A 21,941-nucleotide genomic window follows, 5' to 3' on the forward strand; every position below is an offset into this window, starting at 1 on the left:
GAACTAAACTACCGGACTGAGAGGATTGTGTTTGATGTGGTTGATCTCCCCCCTGCCGTACAATGGGATTCTTGGACGCCCGGCTCTGGCTAAGTTCATGGCAGCATCACACTATGCCTACAACACATTGAAGATGCCTGGGCCACTGGGAGTCATTAATATCCCCTTAGATGAGAAGGATGCAATCATTTGCGTGGACAAGATGTACCGAGACGCAGTCGCGGCAGAGGCAGCGACCACCCCCGCCAAGGAAAGTAAAGGAAAGAAGAGAGACTGTAGGGACTTCGTCAAAGAGTCCGGGAACCGTGCCCCCACCAAGTGCATGACACCCGTTGACGACGTGCCAGAGTGTTCTAACAGCAAGAGATCCAAGGTCGCTGCACCCACAGTGAAGAAGGTGCCGGTGGGGCTGGCTGGCGTTGATGGTACTTTTACTATTAGTGCCACCCTCGATGACAAATAGGAAAGCGCGCTCATTGCCTTCCTGCGGGCGAATATCGATGTGTTTACCTGGCAACCATCTGATATCCCCGGTGTTCCCAGGAAGGTAATCGAGCACCACCTTGCTGTCTTCCCACATGCCTGACCTGTCAAGCAGAAAGTCTGGAAGCAGGCCCTGGAGAGGCAGCAGTTTATTACAGAAGAGATCAAGAAGCTTGAGGCAGCTGGTTTGTTTAGAGGAGTATTATACCCCACGTGGTTGGCGAATCTAGTGGTATTCTGAAAGGCTAACGAGAAGTGGAGGCTTTGCATAGATTTCACATATCTCAACAAGGCTTACCCGAAAGACCCATTTCCCTTGTCTCGCATCGACCAGATTGTGGATTCCACTTCAGGTTGTGATTTGCTCTCCTTTCTAGACGCATACTCTAGGTATCACCAAATCTTCATGTCCAAGGAAGATGAAGAGAAGACATAGTTTACCACTCCTTGTGGTACATATTGCTTTGTCCACATGCCATTCAGAATAAAGAGTGTCGGGTCCAATTTTGCAAGGGCAATCCAGATTGGTTTTGAGCCACAGTTGCACAGAAACATAGAAGCATACATGGACAATATCGTGGTCAATACCAACGATAAGGACACCCTTATTCAGGATTTGGAAGAGACATTTGATAATCTCCGCAAGATAAATCTAAAGCTCAACCCGGAGAAGTGTGTATTTGGTGTTCCCTCTGGCAAGTTGCTTGGTTTCTTTGTATCCCACCGCGGGATCGAAGCCAACCCCGACAAGATCAAGGCCATCAAGCAGATCTAGGCGCCAAGGACAGTTAAGGATGTGAGGCACCTGACATGATGTGTTGCCGCGCTAAGCAGATTCATTTCCAAGTCTGCCGAGCGCGCCCTGCCATTCTTCAAGATTTTGAAGAAGACCGTCCCTATGAAGTGGATCCCAGAAGCAGATGCAGCTTTGCAAGAGTTGAAAACTTATTTTTCCTCTGTGCCTACCTTGGTTGCTCCCAAACCCCAGGAGCCATTATTGCTATACTTGGCAGCGTCCAACCAAGTGGTCAGTGCGGCCTTTTTAACACAGAGACAAGTGGATGAGGCAGAAAGTGAGCAGAGATTGGCAGAGTCAGAGAAGGATCAGGACATCAATGAGCACGACAACGAGAGCAACCCCAAGGACGTGGCAAGGAGAAAAGTGGTGCAGCGCCCAGTGTACTTCACCAGTTCCTTATTATAGGGGGCCAGATCGATGTACTCTGGCGTGCAGAAGTTGATCTTTGGTCTCATCATGGCCTCAAGGAAACTTCGCCACTACTTCCAAGCCCATGAGATCACGGTTGTTACTCATTTTCTGTTGCAAAGTATACTCCGAAACCCTGAGGCTACCGACAGAATAGTGGAGTGGGCGTTGGAGTTATCCAGCTTTGGTTTGAAGTTTGAGAGCACATCAACTATTCAGAGCAGGGCGTTGGCAGAGTTTATTGCAGAATGGACGCCAACCCCTGATGAGGAGGTGACAGAGATGGTCATCCCCGGCAAGGGATCACCACAAGAATGGATTATGTATTTTGATGGTGATTTTTCCCTACAAGGTGTAGGAGCTGGCGTGCTTCTTGTCACTCCCTCCGGGGAGCACTTGAAGTATGTCGTGCAAATGCATTTTGCCCGGGAAGAAGCAACCAACAATACAACTGAGTATGAAGGGCTTCTTGCTGGGCTCAGGATTGCAGCTAAACTGGGAATTAAGAAGCTGATCATTCAAGGAGATTCATAGCTTGTGGTGAGACAAGTCAACAAGGATTATCAGAGTCCATTGATGGAGGCATACATCGAGGAAGTGAGGAGATTGGAGGAGCTCTTTGATGGATTGCAAATAGAGCACGTACCCCGTGCAGAAAATAGCATAGCTGATCATCTGTCAAAGTGTACTGCGCAGAAGCTTCCTGTGGAACTAGGAACTTTTGTTCTCCATCTCGCTCAACCCTTCCTATACCCAGCAACGATGGCCCGGAAGAAGAGAAAGTTGGACTACGGTAAGCCTCTCCGGGTAGAGCCGTCCGCTCCCGGCAGAGACCCTGCCAGAAACAACTCCTCACAGCCTGTCGAACCACCCCCTCCAGCCAGGTCTACGAACCCCGCGAATGAGGCTGGAGCTCCCATAGCAGAGGAGGTGCCGCTATTCCTCGTTGTCGAGCCCCAGGCTCCAACTTGGGCAAGGCACATCATCCACTTCCTCCTAACCGGAGAGCTTCCCGGCGACCAAGATGAAGCTGAGAGATTAGCCCGGAGGGCCAATATGTACCAGTTTGTCGATGACACTCGATACAGAAGGAGGCCCAACGGTGTGAAATTGAAGTGTGTCTGCCGGGAAGAAGGAAAGGAATTGCTTGCTGAGATTCACAGAGGAATGTGCGGCTCCCACATTGGATCAAGGGCATTAGTTGGGAAAGCATTCCAGCAAGGATTCTATTGGCCCACAGCCCTCCAAGATGCGGTCGAGCTAGTCACGACATGTGAAGCTAGTAGTGAAAAGGCTCTTTCTTCTAGTGGTAAAAATGGTACCGGCATCTTTGCCCATGTGGAACCACCACTTTTTTATGGTGGACCGATTCCTTCCACTCATTTTAATCATGCCGGTCCTCCCCCTAAGATTGTGAAAAATGAGGACTTTGATTCTTGGGTCTATCGCTTTAAGCGTCATTTAAATCATGTGAACACTAATCTTTGGAGAATCATTGAAGAAGGTTTCCATCCGCATGATCCAAGCAACTTCACTCCTCGAGAAGCCGCGGATAATCAATTCAGTGAGAATGATCTCTTCATCATTCAAGACACAATTCCAGCCAAAGATCTACCTCATATTCGGCCCTTCGCCTTGGCCAAATATGCATGGCTTTGTGTTATCTCTCTCTATTAGGGAAGCGCAAGCATTCAACGCTCCAACTATGAAGTAGTGCAAGATGAAGCTGATGAGTTTGCAATGAAATAAGATGAAGAACCTCGTGAGCTTTATCGGAGAGTAACCAAACTCGCGGTCTCACTCCGAGATCATGGGAGCAAGGACACGGATGACAATTGGATCAAGCAAAAATTCCTCAAGGCAATGATGCTGTACCACAAGGCCATGTCCTCTGTCATTCGTCAAAGGCTAGACTTCCACACTTTGACCTCAAGTGAAGTGTTGGATGAGTTTGTGTCTATGAACATCTTGGACAAGACCGCCGACAATGCGGTGCTTCGTTCTCAAAGGGCAAAGAAGCCCAACCTTGCATTGAAGGCCAAGGTTTGTGTTGAAGAAGAAGAAGAAGAGGAAGAAGAGGAAAGAAACCCCGAAGATACAAAGTATGCCTATCATGAACCCATGGCACTTTCTTCAAGGCAATTTTGGAGCAAGAAAAACTCTAGGCCAAACTTTAAGAAGAACAAATCAAGTGGAACGAAGAGCAAACAACGTGTGAGGACTTGTTACAATTGTGGCAATGTGAGTCATTTTGTTGCGGAGTGCATGTATGAGAAGACGGAAGACAATGGTGGCAAGCTCATTCGAAAGGATGCTACGTCTCGAGCTAGCGTTGGTTTTCCCCGAAGAGGAGGGGGTGATGCAGCACAGTAGCGTAAGTATTTCCCTCAGTTTTTGAGAACCAAGGTATCAATCCAGTAGGAGGTCACGCGCAAGTCCCTCGTACCTGCACAAAATGGTAGCAACTTGCAACCAACGCTTAGGGGTTGTCAATCCCTTCACGGTCACTTACGAGAGTGAGATCTGATAGAGATAATATTTTTGGTATTTTTGGTATAAAGATGCAAAGTGAAAAGTAACAGCAAAACAAGTAAAATAAAGTAATGGAGATTGATATGATGAGAATAGACCCAGGGCCATAGGTTTCACTAGTGGCTTCTCTCAAGAGCATAGATATTCTATGGTGGGTGAACAAATTACTGTTGAGCAATTGATAGAATTGAGCATAGTTATGAGGTTATCTAGGTATGATCATGTATATAGGCATCACGTCCGTGACAAGTAGACCGACTCCTGCCTGCATCTACTACTATTACTCCACTCATCGACCGCTATCCAGCATGCATCTAGAGTATTAAGTTAAAAATAGAGTAACGCCTTAAGCAAGATCACATGATGTAGAGGAATAAATTCATGCTATATGATAAATACCCCATCTTGTTATCCTCGATGGCAACAATACAATACGTGCCTTGCAACTCTTTCTGTCACTGAGTAAGGACACCGCAAGATTGAACCCAAAGCTAAGCACTTTTCCCATTGCAAGAACTACCAATCTAGTTGGCCAAACCAAACGGATAATTCGAAGAGACTTGCAAAGATAACTCAATCATACATAAAAGAATTCAGAGAAGATTCAAATATTATTCATAGATAAGTTGGATCATAAACCCACAATTCAGCGGTCTCAACAAACACACCGCAAAAAGAAGATTACATCAAATAGATCTCCATGAGAGAGGGGGAGAACATTGTATTGAGATTCAAAAAGAGAAAAGAAGCCATCTAGCTACTAGCTATGGACCCGAAGGTCTGAAGTAAACTACTCACACTTCATCGGAAGGGCTATGGTGTTGATGTAGAAGCCCTCCGCGATGGACGCCCTCTCCGGCGGAGCTCCGGAACAGGCCCCAAGATGGGATCTCGTGGATACAGGAAGTTGCAGTGGTGGAATTAGGTTTTTGGCTCCGTCTTTGGTCTATTGGGGGTACATAGGTATATATAGGATGAAGGAGCACGTCGGTGGAGCTCTGAGGGGCCCACGAGGCAGGGGGCACGCCCAGGGGGGGCCTCCACCCTCGTGACCTCCCCGGAAACTTCTTGGAGTAGGGTCCAAGTCTCCTGGATCACGTTCAGTGAGAAGATCACGTTCCTGAAGGTTTCATTCCGTTTGGACACCGTTTGATATTCTGTTTCGTCGAAATACTGAAATAGGCAAAAAACAGAAATTCTGGGCTGGTCCTCCGGTTAATAGGTTAGTTCCAAAAATAATATAAAAGTGGAAAATAAAGCCCAATATAGTCCAAAACAGTAGATAAAGTAGCATGGAGCAATCAAAAATTATAGATACGTTGGAGACGTATCAGGCATCCCAAGCTTAATTCCTGCTCGTCCTCGAGTAGGTAAATGATAAAAAGAGAATTTTTGATGCGGAGTGATACTTTGGCATAATTTCAATGTAAATCTTCTTAATCATGGTATGAATATTCAGATCCGAAAGGTTGAAGACAAAAGTTCATATTGACATAAAAAATGATAATACTTCAAGCATACTAATCAAACAATTATGTCATCTCAAAATAACATGGCCAAAGGAAGTTCATCCCTACAAAATCATATAGTTAGGCTATGCTTCATTTTCTCACACGAAGATGTTCCCAACTTCTATACCCCCGATGACAAGCCAAGCAATTGTTTCATACTCAAATAATCTCAAACTTTTTCAACCTTCACGCAATACATGAGCGTGAGCCATGGACATAGCACTATGGGTGGTATAGAATATGATGATGGGGATTGTGTGGACAAGACAAAAAAGGAGAAAGTCTCACATCAACGAGGCTAATCAATGAGCTATGGAGATGCCCATCAATTGATGTTAATGCAAGGAGTAGGGATTGCCATGCAACAGATGCACTAGAGCTAAGAATGCTCAACAAAAGAAAACTAGTGGGTGTGCATCCAACTTGCTTGCTCATGAAGACCTAGGGCATTTTGAGGAAGCCCATCGTTGGAATATACAAGCCAAGTTCTATAATGAAAAATTCCCACTCGTATGAACAAGACAACTTATGAGACTCACTATATGAAATCATGGTGCTACTTTGAAGCACAATATATGAGACTCACTACATGAAGAACAAGGTGCTACTTTGAAGCACAAGTGTGGAAAAAGAGATAGTAGCATTGCCCTTTTTATTTTCTCCTTCTTTTTTTTGGGCCTTTCTTTTTTTCTTTTTGGCCTTTCTCTTTTTTTTTGATTGGGCAATGCTCTAATAATGATGATCATCACACTTCTATTGATTACAACATAATGATTACAACTCGATACTAGAACAAGATATGACTCTATATGAATGCCTCCGGCGGTGTACCGGGATGGTGCAATGAATCAAGAGTGACATGTATGAAAAATAATGCATGGTGGCTTTGCCACAAATACGATGTCAACTAGAAGACCATGCAATGGCAATATGACAAAAGTAAAGCATGTCATGATGATGATGATGATGGTGGAAGTTGCATGGCAATATATCTCGGAATGGCTATGGAAATGCCATGATAGATAGGTATGGTGGCTGTTTTGAGGAAGATATAGGGAGGTTTATGTGTGAAAGAGCGTATCGTATCACGGGGTTTGGATGCACCGGTGAAGTTTGCACCAACTCTCAATGTGAGAAAGGGCAATGCACGGTACCGAAGAGGCTAGCAAATGGCGGAAAGGTAAAAGTGCGTATAATCCATGGACTCAACATTAGTCAAAAGAACTCAGATACTTATTGCAAAAATTTAGAAGTCATCAAAAATCAAGTACTACGCGCATGCTCCTAGGGGGATAGATTGGTAGGAAAAGACCATCGCTCGCCCCCGACCGCCACTCATAAGGATGCACAAGCCAGGTACACTTCATGCTTCAAATTTGTTACACAACTTTAACCATACGTGCATGCTACGGGACTTGCTAACTTCAACACAAGTATTTCTCAAATTCACAACTACTCAGCTAGCACGACTATGATATTATCACCTCCATATCTCAAAACAATTATCAAGCATCAAACTTATCTTAGTATTCAACCCACTAAAAAGAAAGTTTCACATATCTTGAATACCAAGTATATTAACATTAAGCAAATTACCATGCTATTAACGACTCTCAAAATAATCTAAGTGAAGCATGAGAGATCAAGTTTCTTTAAAACAAACCACCACCGTGCTCTAAAAGATCTAAGTGAAGCACTAGAGCAAAAATTATCACACTCAAAAAGATATAAGTGAAGCACATAGAGTAAACTATCAAGCTCAAAAGATATAAGTGAAGCACATAGAGTATTCTAACAAATTTCAATTCATACATGGCTCTCTCAAAAGGTGTGTACAGTAAGGATGATTGTTGTAGACTAACAAGCAAAGACACAAATAATACAAGACGCTCCAAGCAAAACACATATCATGTGGTGAATAAAAATATAGCTCCAAGTAAATTACCGATGGAAGTGGACGAAAGAGGGGATGCCTTCCGGGGCATCCCCAAGCTTTGACTTTTTGGTGTCCTTGGATTATCTTGGGGGTGCCATGGGCATCCCCAAGCTTAGGCTCTTTCCACTCCTTGTTCCATAATCCATCAAAAGAATTCACCCAAAACTTGAAAACTTCACAACACAAAACTCAATAGAAATCTCGTGAGCTCCGTTAGAGAAAGAAAACAAAATACTACTTTAAGGTACTGTAGTGAACTTGTTATTTATTTGTATTGGTGTTAAACCTACTTTATTCCAACTTCTCCATGGTTTATAAACTATTTTACTAGCCATAGATTCATCAAAATAAGCAAACAACACACTCAAAACAGAATCTGTCAAAAACAGAATAGTCTGTAGTAATCTGTTACTAACGCAAACTTCTGGAACCCAAAAAATTCTACCAAAATTATACGACCTGGGAAATTTGTTTATTGATCAGCAGCAATTGGATTCACTATTTTATCACGTTCTGGTGATTTTTTACAATTCAGGCACTAAGCGCAAAGATTCTGGAAATTACAGCAAGATCAAATAACTATCTTCCAAGAAGATCTAATAGGTTTAACTTGGCACAAACACTAATTAAAAGATAAAACCACATCTAAACAGAATCTAGATGGATTATTTATTCCTAAACAGAACCAAAAACAAAAAACACAAAATAAAATTGGGTTGCCTCCCAACAAGCGCTATCGTTTAACGCCCCTAGCTAGGCATAAAAGCAAGGATAGATCTAGGTATTGCCATCTTTGTTAGGCAATCCATAAGTGGCCTCATGATAGATTCATATGCTAATTTTATTTTCTTTCTAGGAAATTGTTCCATGCCCTTCTTTAAGGGAAATTGGAATTTAATATTCCCTTCCTTCATATCAATAATTGCACCAATCGTTCTAAGGAAAGGTCTACCAAGAATAATAGGACATGAAGGACTGCAATCTATATCGAGAACGATAAAATCTACGGGCACATAATTCCTATTTGCAAAAATAAGAACATCATTAATTCTTCCCATAGGCTTTTTAATAGTGGAATCCGCAAGATGCAAGTTTAGAGAGCAATCATCAAAGTCACGGAAATCTAACAAATCACACAAAGCTTTGGGGATAGTAGAGACACTAGCACCCAAATCACACAAAGCATGAAACTCGTAATTTTTAATTTTAATCTTAATTGTAGGTTCCCGCTCATCATGGAGTTTTCTAGGGATAGAAACTTTCAACTCAAGCTTTTCTTCATAAGATTGCATTAAGGCGTCAACAATGTGTTCGGTAAAGGCCTTATTTCGACTATAAGCATGAGGAGAATTTAACACGGATTGCAACAAGGAAATACAATCAATTAAAGAGTAGTTTTCATAGTTGAATTCCTTGAGATCCAAAATAGTGGGTTTAGCAATATCTAGATTTTTATTTCTTTCAATCCCTTTTTTATCAATTTCATCATCAGGATCTAAAAACCCAGAATTCTTCAAACGCCTTCTAGGTAAGGGAAGATCATAATCAGATTCATCAAGATTCACATTGCAAAACAACGATTTAATAGGGGACACATCAATAACTTTCAGATCTTCATCTTTATTTTCATAGGAATTCGGTTTAGCGGCCATCTTATTGACTAAGGTGGCTTGCATATCCAAAATTTCAGCGGTCATTTTTCAAGATGAGCAATTTGGGCTCTTACACCATCAAATTCTTTGGACATATCATCGAGCTCTTTATTCATATAACTCATAAAACTCCTTTGTTCCTTAAGCTCGTTTCTAAAGAAATTATTATGCTCAAATTGCAAGACCATAAACTTCCTGACATTGTTTTCGATATCTTCTAGCCTTTTAAGGTGAAGATCACCAAAATTAGGTAAGGCCATCGTGACGAACAAGCAAGCAAACTAACACACAAGCAAACAAAAGGCAAAGGGAAAGAGAGGGCGAATAAAACGTCAAGGGTGAAGTGGGGGAGAGGAAAACGAGAGGCAAATGGCAAATAATGTAATGCGAGAGATAGAGATTGTGATGCGTACTTGGTATGTTGACTTTTGCGTAGGCTTCCCCGGCAACAGCGCCAGAAATGGCTCATTGACGGGAGAGTAAATCTTGACTTGACTTGGCGTAGGCCTCCCCGGCAACGGTGCCAGAAATGGCTCGTTGACGAGAGAGTAAATCTTGACTTGACTTGGCGTAGGCCTCCCCGACAACGGCGCCAGAAATCCTTCTTGCTACGTCTCGAGCTAGCATTGGTTTTCCCCGAAGAGGAGGGGGTGATGCAGCACAGTAGCGTAAGTATTTCCCTCAGTTTTTGAGAACCAAGGTATCAATCCAGTAGGAGGTCACACGCAAGTCCCTCGTACCTGCACAAAACGGTAGCAACTCGCAACCAACGCTTAGGGGTTGTCAATCCCTTCACGGTCACTTACGAGAGTGAGATCTGATAGAGATAATATTTTTGGTATTTTTGGTATAAAGATGCAAAGTGAAAAGTAAAAGCAAAACAAGTAAAATAAAGTAATGGAGATTGATATGATGAGAATAGACCCGGGGGCCATAGGTTTCACTAGTGGCTTCTCTCAAGAGCATAGATATTCTACGGTGGGTGAACAAATTACTGTTGAGCAATTGATTGAATTGAGCATAGTTATGAGGTTATCTAGGTATGATCATGTATATAGGCATCACGTCCGTGACAAGTAGACGGACTCCTGCCTGCATCTACTACTATTACTCCACTCATCGACCGCTATCCAGCATGCATCTAAAGTATTAAGTTAAAAACAGAGTAACACCTTAAGCAAGATGACATGATGTAGAGGAATAAATTCATGCAATATGATAAATACCCCATCTTGTTATCCTCGATGGCAACAATAAAATACGTGACTTGCAACTCTTTCTGTCACTGAGTAAGGACACCGGAAGATTGAACCCAAAGCTAAGCACTTCTCCCATTGCAAGAACTACTGTAACACCCCGGATGTAACTTTCCCTAATTGTACTCCAACTCTTGCCGTTTCCGGTGTTAAGTTATATTTATTTCCTCGGGTTCGGGTTTTTGTCTCCGTGTGTTGTTGTCGTTGTCGTGCATCTCATATCATGTTATCATGTGCATTGCATTTGCATACGTGTTCGTCTCTTGCATTCAAGCATTTTCCCCGTTGTCCGTTTTGCATTCCGTCGCTTCGTTCTCCTCCGGTGGTCATTTCTAGCTTCTTTCGTGTGTGGGGATTAAACATTTCCGGATTGGACCGAGAATTGCCAAGCGGCCTTGGTTTACTACTGGTAGACCGCCTGTCATGTTTCGTACCATTTGGACTTCGTTTGATACTCCAACGGTTAACCGAGGGACCGAAAAAGCCTCGTGTGTGTTGCAGCCCAACACCCCTCCATTTTGGCCCAAAACCCACCAAACTCTACTCCATATTCTAGAGCGTTCGATCACGATCGCGTGGCCGAAAACCACACCTCATTTGGACTCTCCTAGCTCCCTCTATGCCTATTTATAGCCCCTCCTCTGAAATCTCGGGTTCATTTCGTCCCTAACCCTAGATCCAGTCGTCCTCTCGCGCGCCGGACATATTCCCGCCGACGGACATTGTCCGGTCCGCCTCCCTCCGCCACATGTCACGCCGGCATTGGACCGCACCGCCGCCCCACTTCGTCGCCGCCGCCGGCCCGGGAGGCCCAGGTCGGGCCCCCGAGGCCCACGCCGCCGCCCGCCTCCACCGGCTCGCCCGCGTCGCCCGAGCACGTTGCCGGCTCCGCCGCCTCGCCACCCAGCGCCCTCGCCGCCGCGCCCCTCGCGCTCGCCGCCATCGACAGCCGCCGCCGGAGCCGCGACCCGCCGCCGCCGCCTCCCGCGGAGGACCCCGCCGCCTTGCCGCGCGCCGGCCGTCGCCGCCTACTCCGGCCGCCGCCAAGCCGCGCCGCGCCGGCGAGCTCGCCGTTCGGCCTCGCCCCGCCGCCGTTCTTCCTCGGCTCGCCACCGCCGCTACAGTGACCGGGAGGATCCAGATCTGGATCGGGGTAAACAGTAACCCTAGGTCATTTTTTTCCTTAGTCCCGAAATTCTTGATCCATATGCTCCTGTTCGACGCCCCGTATTGCATCCGTAGCTCCGATTCATGCATATATCATATCAAAATGTTCATCTCAGAGAGTACATCATTTCATTCCATTGCATCATTTTCATTGGAGTTCATCTTGATTCCCGAAATGCTGTTAGAAGAGGGCTACTTGAGTTAATTGTCAGATCTGCTACTCCGTTTAGCACTTTTGTCATTTTTGCCATGATTTTTGTGTGCATGCTATGCCCGTGAGTTCTACATATGTTTTGTTAAGGGTTTTGTCATCTCTCCAGAGGTGCAACCCATGTATTTTTAGGAGGTATGTGGTGACTTGTGCAAGTTTGCAAAGTGGGACACTTGCTAATTCTGTTTTCAGGGACTTAGTGGTTTCACTAAGTCCTGGAGCTGTTTATCTCATGATGCCATATGTTCATGTTGTTTCCTAGTGATCCGTGCCTCTTTTGAGGATGATCAGTAAGGGAGTTTTGTTAATATTGTAGTGCTCTATCCATCCATGTCTTTGTTTGAAATTTTGGAGCACCCTAGCTTGAGTCAGTCGAGCTCTACTTTTGCTTCGTTGTGAATCTGGGCAGATCGTCAACTTGTTTGCGATTTTGCCAATGTTATTGTAGTTGGTCCGTGCATGCTATGCCATTGTTCTTGCCATGTATAGCTTGAATTTTGTGCCTTCTTAAGGGATGTATGCTTGTCTTGCCATGACTTGCACCGTGGTGAGTGCATCGAGCTTGTAAACATGCCTTCGTGAGTTATGTTTCAGCATGTCCCAGTTTTCACTAAGTCTGAAAACTGATTATGTTTTTGCTATGTTCGTGTGCTTGTTAGTATATTTTGTGATCCCTTTTGGCTCAAGGTCACTAAGGGAATTTTGTTAAGCTTGTTGAGTAGCTCCATGCCATGTCTTTCTTTGTCATGTTCAGGTCCTGTAGCATGTTGTTTTGTTGCTCCGAAGAGGGCTATATGATCTGAAATTCCAGACAAGTGTTAATTTCACTGTCTGAAATCTGTTTTACCATTTGCGTTTTTGCCATGCTTGTTTGAACCTCCTAATGGATGATTTGGCCGTAGCTCAGTGCTAGACTTTTGTTAAGCATCTTGTGTGCATCCCTGCCATGTATTTTGTTGTCATGTTTGGGTGCTGTAGCATGTTCCTCTCATTGCATTTAGATGCCTACTTGCTGTAAATCGCAGACCGGTGTCGTTTTTGAATCGCTTGCCATTTCCAAACCGTAACTCCGATCCGGCGTTCTTTATATCGTTTTCAAGCGATTTCATCTCATCTTTCCAGTGGCAAACTTGGAATTCCAAGTTCAGGCCAGGTTCATGCATTTCCTGTCATATCTTGCATTTTGCATCCCGCATCGCATCCTGCATAGCATATCATCATTGCATCATATTGCTTGATCCTTGCACGTGGTTGATTGTGTTCTTGTTGCTTGTTTGTCTTGTTTGGGTAGAGCCGGGAGACGATTTCGCTAACGAGGAGCCCGTTGAGTTTGTTTTCGAGGATCCAGTCAACTCTGACAACTGTGCAGGCAAGATGATCATACCCTCGAAATCACTACTATCTTTGCTATGCTAGTTTGCTCGCTCTTTTGCTATGCCATTGCTACGATGCCTACCACTTGCTTGCAAACCTCCCAAATTGCCATGTCAAACCTCTAACCCACCATTGTCCTAGCAAACCGTTGATTGGCTATGTTACCGCTTTGCTCAACCCCCTCTTATAGCGTTGCTAGTTGCAGGTGAAGATTGGAGGCCGTTCCTTGTTGGTACATTTTATTTACTTGTTGGGATATCATTATATTGCCTTGTTATCTTAATGCATCTATATACTTGGTAAAGGGTGGAAGGCTCGGCCTCTCACCTAGTGTTTTGTTCCACTCTTGCTGCCCTAGTTTCCGTCATATCGGTGTTATGTTCCTGGATTTTGTGTTCCTTACACGGTTGGGTTATAATGGGAACCCCTTGATATTTCGCCTTGATTAAAGCTTTTCCAGCAATGCCCAACATTGGTTTTACCATTTTCCACCTAGCCTTTTCTTTCCCTTGGGTTCTGCAGACCCAAGGGTCATCTTATTTTAACCCCCCCGGGCCAGTGCTCCTCTGAGTGTTGGTCCACCTGTCAGCTACCGGTGGCCACCAGGGGCAACTCTGGGCTGGCCTACCCGTACCTAAGACAATCTGAGTGTGCCGTGAGAAAGAGATATGTGCAGCTCCTATCAGGATTTGTCGGCACGTTCGGGTGGTGTTGCTGGTCTTGTTTTAACCTGTCGAAGTGTCTTTAGTTACCGAGATACCGAGTCTGATCGGAACGTCTTGGGAGGAGGTCTATTCCTTCGTTGACCGTGAGAGCTTGTCATGGGCTAAGTTGGGACTCCCCTGCAGGGATTGAACTTTCGAAAGCCGTGCCCGCGGTTATGGGCAGATGGGAATTTGTTAATGTCCGGTTGTAGATAACTTGAACCTTAATTAATTAAAATGAATCAACTGAGTGTGTTACCATGATGGCCTCTTCTCGGCGGAGTCCGGGAAGTGGACACGGTGTTGGAGTAATGTTTGCGCATGTTGTTCTCTAGCTTCTCGCTCGTGCTTTGCCTCCTCTTCTCGCTCTCTTTTACGAATAAGTTAGCCACCATACTTGCTAGTCGCTTGCTGCAGCTCCACTCATATTTTACCTTGCCCTACCTATAAGCTTAAATAGTCTTGATCACGAGGGTGCGAGATTGCTGAGTCCCTGTGGCTCACAGATTACTATTACACCAGATGCAGGGCCTGATGATTCCGCTCCAGGAGACACGTATGAGCTCAAGTGGGAGTTTGACGAAGACTCTCAACGTTACTATGTTTCCTTTCCTGATGATCAGTAGTGGTGCCCAGTTGGGGGTGATTGGGACCGTGTCGCATGTTGGGTTCTCTTTTATTTTGGCGCCGTAGTCGGGCCATGAGTGTTTGGATGATGTAATGTTATTTATGTACTTGATTGACGTGGCGAGTGTAAGCCAACTATGTTGTCTCCCTTTTATTATCATATTACATGGGATGTTGTGAAGATTGCCTAACTTGCGACATATGCCTTCAATGCGATTATGTCTCTAAGTCGTGCCTCGACACGTGGGAGCTATAGTCGCATCGAGGGTGTTACAAGTTGGTAATCAGAGCCTTCCCCGACCTTAGGAGCCCCATTGCTTGATCGTTTTTAGCGGTCGAGTTGTGTCTAGAAAAATGTTTTGAGTCTTTAGGAATTATATATCGGAGAGATTAGGAATTCTTTTTACTTCCCAGTCTCCTCATCGCTCTGGTAAGGCATCCTGACGTAGAGTTTTGACTCTTCTCTTCTCAAATTTTCACTAAAAATTTTTTAGGATCACGCGGGTATCTTGGAATCGTTCCGATGGTTTTATGATGAGAACATTGTCTTGGTGCCTCCTGTCAGGGGTTTAGTGGAAGTGTCCCGGGGAGTTGAGCTCTGAGGTGTTGTCATCATAATTTTATCGTTGCAGTTCTGGAATACCTGAGTTTAGTACGCCGACATCGAAAATCTCTTTTATGCAGTTCGTTGGTGAGATAACCTCGACGCCACCCAGTACTGGGGCGGGAGTTCGGGAGTATCGCCATAACTTGTATAACGGATGCTTTTCGAAGGTTGAGGTAGATGGTTTCCGAAGGTTTCTTGGTTATGTGTTGAAGGATGGATACAGCTGGATGTAGGATTTGCTAGTTTGGGTGAGATATTATGCTTCCCCTGTATCCCCAACACCTGATTGCATAACCGGAAAGGTTCGGGAGTTTCATAGGTGGGAATTCTAGTAGCTCTAGTTCTTCTTCCACGGATATTGGTTTGAGATTGGGATTTCTTACCGATTATTCGTTCTTGATCCGTACCTTGTTGATTTATTTCTCTACCTTAATTCTACGTGGCTTCTCAATTTATGGATATGTGACCATTTCAAGGAGGAATGCATTCGTTCATTTTGTTCGGATGTGAAGACTATATGTTGCAATTTTCATTCCGTTGGATTCAGCTTCAATATTTATCTATCAATGTGCTAATGGTGGTCAACCTCTTCAGGATGGCTCCTCCAACGCGCACGACTCCGAATCCTGATCCGCCACCACCTCCACCTCCTCCGGAGGCATGGCAAGCTGTGATGGCCGCAACCAATGCAAACACACAGCTGATCATGCAAATTCTCCAAGAGCGCAATCAAGGCAGTCAAGGGAATCAAGGCAGCAATCAGAGTCACTTTGCTACGCTGAACCAGTTCCTTGCTAACGGGCCAAAGACTTTCAGCAATTGTGTTGAGGCAACCGATGCTGACGATTGGCTTGTGGATCTGTGCAAGCATTTCGAGTGCAGTAACGTCAGGCCTGAGGACTTTGTTAAGTTCGCTTCCTTCCAACTCAAAGATCAAGCTGAAGAATGGTTCCAGCAGTACAAGGACTCCAGAGGTGGACGTGTTATCACTTGGGATGATTTCCGTCGAGATTTTAGAGCTCATCATATTCCTCAGAGCGTGGTTGAAAGCAAGCGTGAGGAATTCCGCAATCTGAAGCAAGGCTCTTTGTCTGTCTATGACTACAACAAGTTGTTCCAGAAGCTCGCCCGCTTTGCCAAGCAGGACGTCCCTGATGAGAAGAGCATGATATATCAGTTCATGGGTGGTCTCAGAGAAGAAATCCAGCTAGCTCTTGTTCTCTTCGAGCCCTTGAGATACGATGAGTTCTACAACATGGCACTGAAGCAAGAGGCTGCTCAGTTGAGGTGTGATGCTTCCAAGAAGCGAGTCAGAGATGTTACTCCTTCTTCCTCTACTCAAGTGGCCAAGCAGCAGAAGTTTTGGCTTCCTCCTCCTCCGTTCCGTCAGGCGTATCAGCAGAAGAGCAAAGGTGGCAGTGGTTCTTCCCACCCACCCAACCCTGGCTTTCAGAACAAGACTTCGTCTCAAGCTCCAAGATCGAGTGCTCCGTATCACCGTCCGCTTTCAGAGGTCACGTGCAACAAGTGCCAACAGAAGGGTCACTATGCCAACAAGTGTCTCAACCAGAGGTGTCTTCCTCCTCCTCCTCCTGTCAGATCGGCAAGTACAACTGTGGTCAAGCATAACCCCAAGCATGCCAAGGTCAATTTGATGAATGCAGCTCAGGCAGAGGACTCGTCAGATGTGATCATGGGTAACCTTCCTGTTAATGATATTCCAGCTAAAGTTCTTTTTGACACGGGTGCATCGCATTATTTCATCTCGAGACCGTTTTCATCTAAGCATGGTTTGCCTTTGCAAATTTTGCCTAGTCCTTTAGTAGTTGTCTCTCCCGGTAAGCGCATGCAGGCTAACTCCATCGTTCCAGATGTTTCTATCACTTTGGGTGACTACAAGTTCTTGGCTTCTCCAACGGTTCTTGGTAACTCGAATATTGATCTTATTCTCGAGATGGATTGGCTTTCTAAGCACAAGGCTCAACTTGATTGTGCAGCCAGGCAGATTCAATTGACTCATTCGTCTGAGGATGTAATTGTCTTTGCCGCTCGTGATGATACTATCCATCTGTTTTCTCTCAATGAGAAGGGTGAATTGGATGCCAGCTCTCAAATTCCAGTCGTTTGCGAATATCAAGACGTCTTTCCAGAAGAGCTTCCAGGAATGCCTCCGCACCGGCCAGTTGAATTCGTAATTGATCTTGAGCCTGGCACGGAACCTGTGTGCAAATGTCCTTACAAGCTCGCACCTGAAGAGTTGAAGGAGCTGAAGAAGCAACTCGATATGCAAGAGAAAATGGGTCTCATCCGGCCTAGTTCTTCTCCGTGGGGTTGTGGTGTTCTTTTTGTGAAGAAGAAGGATGGAACGGACCGACTTTGTGTTGATTACCGTCCAGTGAACAAGAAGACCATCAAGAACAAATACCCACTTCCCAACATCAATGAGCTGTTCGAACAACTCAAAGGTGCCCAAGTATTCTCCAAGCTTGATCTCCGTATGGGTTATCACCAGATTCGCATTCGTGAAGAAGATATTCCCAAGACAGCATTCAGAACAAGCTTTGGTTCATATGAATACACTGTCATGTCTTTTGGCCTCGCCAACGCTCCTCCGACGTTCTCTCGCATGATGAACTTCATCTTCAATGCCTACACCAATGACTTCGTTTTGGTCTATCTCGACAACATTCTGGTTTTCTCGAAGAACAAGGAAGATCATGCCAAGCACTTGCGTTTGGTGCTTGATAAGCTCAGGGAACATCAGTTCTACGCCAAGTTCTCCAAGTGTGAATTTTGGCTCGATGAGGTTCTTTATCTTGGTCATATCATCTCTGCCAAGGGCATTGCCGTGAATCCTGAGAAGGTGTCTGCAATTGTGAATTGGGAACCTCCTCAGAACGTGAAGCAACTCCGCAGTTTTCTCGGTCTCGCAAGCTATTGCCGAAGATTCGTTGAAAACTTTTCTAAGATTGCGAAGCCTCTCTCTAATCTTCTCCAGAAGCACGTCAAGTACGTTTGGTCTCCGGAGTGTGATATTGCTTTCAACACTTTGAAAGAGAAATTGATCACTGCCCCAGTTCTGACTCCGCCTGATGAATCCAAACCGTACGAGGTCTTTTGTGATGCCTCTCTCCAAGGTCTTGGCGCAGTATTGATGCAAGAGAAGAAAGTTGTTGCTTATACTTCTCGCCAGTTGAAGCCTAATGAGAAGAACTACCCCACTCATGATCTCGAGTTGGCGGCAGTTGTGCATGCTCTTTTGACTTGGAGACATCTTCTATTGGGAAGAAAAGTGGACATTTTCACTGATCACAAGAGTCTCAAGTACATCTTCACTCAGCCTAATCTCAACCTCAGGCAGACTCGATGGGTCGAAATGATTCAAGAGTTCAATCCGAGTATCGAGTATACTCCAAGCAAGGCCAGTGTGATTGCTGACGCTTTGAGCAGGAAGGCTTACTGCAACAGTCTTATTCTCAAGCCTTATCAACCCGAGCTTTCTGAAGCTTTCCGCAAGCTTAATCTGCAAGTTGTTCCTCAAGGTTTCCTCGCCGACCTTCAAGTCTCTCCTACCTTAGAAGACCAGATTCGCCAAGCTCAGCTTCTTGATGCTATGGTGAAAAAGGTGAAGATTGGGATTGCCAAGAGTCTGTCCAAGTACAAGTGCTACCGCCTTGATGACAAGGACACTCTCTTCTTCGAGGATCGAATTGTGGTACCCAAAGGTGACCTTCGTAAAGTGATCATGAACGAGGTTCACAATTCTATCCTCTCCATCCACCATGGGAGCACGAAGATGTATCAGGACCTCAAGCAAGCTTATTGGTGGACTCGAATGAAGCGCGAGATCGCTCAATTCGTGAATGAATGTGATGTCTGCAGAAGAATGAAGGCAGAACACCAAAGGCCAGCAGGTCTCCTCCAACCTCTTGCCATTCTAGAATGGAAGTTTGACCACATTGAAATGGACTTCGTAACTGGGTTTCCAAAGTCCAAGCGTGGCAATGATGCTATATTTGTTGTCATCGATAAACTCACCAAAGTGGCTCACTTTCTGCCTATCAAAGAGTCGATCACTGCAGCTCAATTGGCGGAACTCTATACCTCTCGTATTGTCTCTCTGCATGGTATTCCTCAAGTGATCTCTTCAGACCATGGCAGCATCTTTACCTCGAAGTTTTGGGATTCTTTTCAGAAGGCCATGGGCACGAACATCCGCTTCAGCACAGCTTTCCATCCTCAAACAAGCGGTCAAGTCGAGCGTGTCAACCAGATTCTTGAAGATATGCTCAGGGCTTGTGTGATCTCCTTCGGCATGAAGTGGGAGGATTGTCTTCCTTATGCTGAATTCTCCTACAACAACAGTTTTCAAGCAAGTTCGGGAAAGGCCCCATTTGAAATTCTGTATGGCAGGAAGTGCCGTACCCCTCTCAACTGGTCTGAAACCAGTGAACGTCAGCTTTTGGGTAATGACTTAATCACATAAGCAGAAGAAATGTGCAAAGTCATTCGTGATAACCTCAAAGCAGCCCAATCCAGCCAGAATAGCTACTATGATAGTAAGCACCGCGATTTGGCTTTCGAGATTGGAGATCATGTTTACCTTCGCGTCTCTCCTATTAAAGGTACTCGTCACTTCGGTATCAAAGGGAAGCTTGCCCCCAGATACGTGGGACCTTTCAAGATTGTCAGCAAGAGAGGCGACCTCGCCTATCAACTCCAGCTTCCTTCAAACTTTGCAAATGTTCATGACGTGTTCCATGTCTCTCAGCTTCAAAAGTGCTTCAAGACTCCTGACTGCACCGTCAACTTCGAGGACATTGAGCTCCAAGAAGATCTCTCTTATCGTGAGCACCCAGTTGCTATTCTTGAAGAGACTGAACGCAAGACTCGCAACAAGTCAATCAAATTTCTCAAAGTCAAGTGGTCACACCATTCCGACCGTGAAGCTACCTGGGACACGAGGATCACCTCCGTTCTGAGTACCCGGCGTTCTTTCAGTCCTAGATCTCGGGACGAGATCCTTTCGTAGTGGTGGAGTGTTGTAACACCCCGGATGTAACTTTCCGTAATTGTACTCCAACTCTTGCCATTTCCGGCGTTAAGTTATATTTATTTCCTCGGGTTCGGGTTTTTGTCTCCGTGTGTTGTTGTCGTTGTCATGCATCTCATATCATGTCATCATGTGCATTGCATTTGCATACGTGTTCATCTCTTGCATTCGAGCATTTTCCCCGTTGTCCGTTTTGCATTCCGGTGCTTCGTTCTCCTCCGGTGGTTATTTCTAGCTTCTTTCATGTGTGGGGATTAAACATTTCCAGATTGGACTGAGACTTGCCAAGCGGCCTTAGTTTACTACCGGTAGACCGCCTGTCAAGTTTCGTACCATTTGGACTTCGTTTGATACTCCAACGGTTAACTGAGGGACCGAAATGGCCTCGTGTGTGTTGCAGCGCAACACCCCTCCATTTTGTCCCAAAACCCACCAAACTCTACTCCATGTTCTAGAGCGTTCGATCATGATCGCGTGGCCGAAAACCGCGCCTCATTTGGACTCTCCTAGCTCCCTCTATGCCTATTTATAGCCCCTCCTCCGAAATCTCAGGCTCATTTCGTCCCTAACCCTAGATCCAGTCGTCCTCTCGCGCGCCGGACATATTCCCGCCGAAGGACATTGTCCGGTCCGCCTCCCGCCACCACGTGTCACGCCGGCAGTGGACCGCGCCGCCGCCCCACTTCGTCGTCGTCGCCGGCCCGGGAGGCCCAGGTCGGGCCCCCGAGGCCCACGCCGCCACCCGCCTCCACCGGCTCGCCTGCGCCGCCCGAGCACGTCGCCGGCTCCGCCGCCTCACCGCCCAGCGCCCTCGCCGCCGCGCCCCTCGCACTCGCCGCCGTCGACAGCCGCCGCCGGAGCCGCGACCCGCCGCCGCCGCCTCCCGCGGAGGACCCCGCCGCCTTTCCGCGCGCCGGCCGCCGCCGCCTACTCCGGCCGCCGCCAAGCCGCGCCGCGCCAGCGAGCTCGTCGTTCGGCCTCGCCCAGCCGCCGTTCTTTCTCGGCTCGCCGCCGCCGCTACAGTGACCGGGAGGATCCAGATCTGGATCGGGGTGAACAGTAACCCTAGGTCATTTTTTCCTAACTCCCGAAATTCTTGATCCATATGCTCCTGTTCGAGGCCCCGTAACTTTGCATCTGTAGCTCCGATTCATGCATATAGCATATCAGAATGTTCATCTCAGAGAGTACATCATTTCATTCCATTGCATCATTTTCATTTGAGTTCATCTTGATACCCGAAATGCTGTTAAAAGAGGGCTACTTGAGTTAATTGTCAGATCTGCTACTCCGTTTAGCACTTTTGTCATTTTTGCCATGATTTTTGTGTGCATGCTATGCCCGTGAGTTCTACATATGTTTTGTTAAGGGTTTTGTCATCTCTCCAGAGGTGCAACCCATGTATTTTTAGGAGGTATGTGGTGACTTGTGCAAGTTTGCAAAGTGGGGCACTTGCTAATTCTGTTTTCAGGGACTTTGTGGTTTCACTAAGTACTGGAGCTGTTTATCTCATGATGCCATATGTTCATGTTGTTTCCTAGTGATCCGTGCCTTTTTTGAGGATGATCAGTAAGGGAGTTTTGTTAATATTGTAGTGATCTATCCATCCATGTCTTTGTTT

This window comes from Triticum aestivum, chromosome 4A (genome assembly GCF_018294505.1).
Source record: "Triticum aestivum cultivar Chinese Spring chromosome 4A, IWGSC CS RefSeq v2.1, whole genome shotgun sequence".
Taxonomy (NCBI): domain Eukaryota; kingdom Viridiplantae; phylum Streptophyta; class Magnoliopsida; order Poales; family Poaceae; genus Triticum; species Triticum aestivum.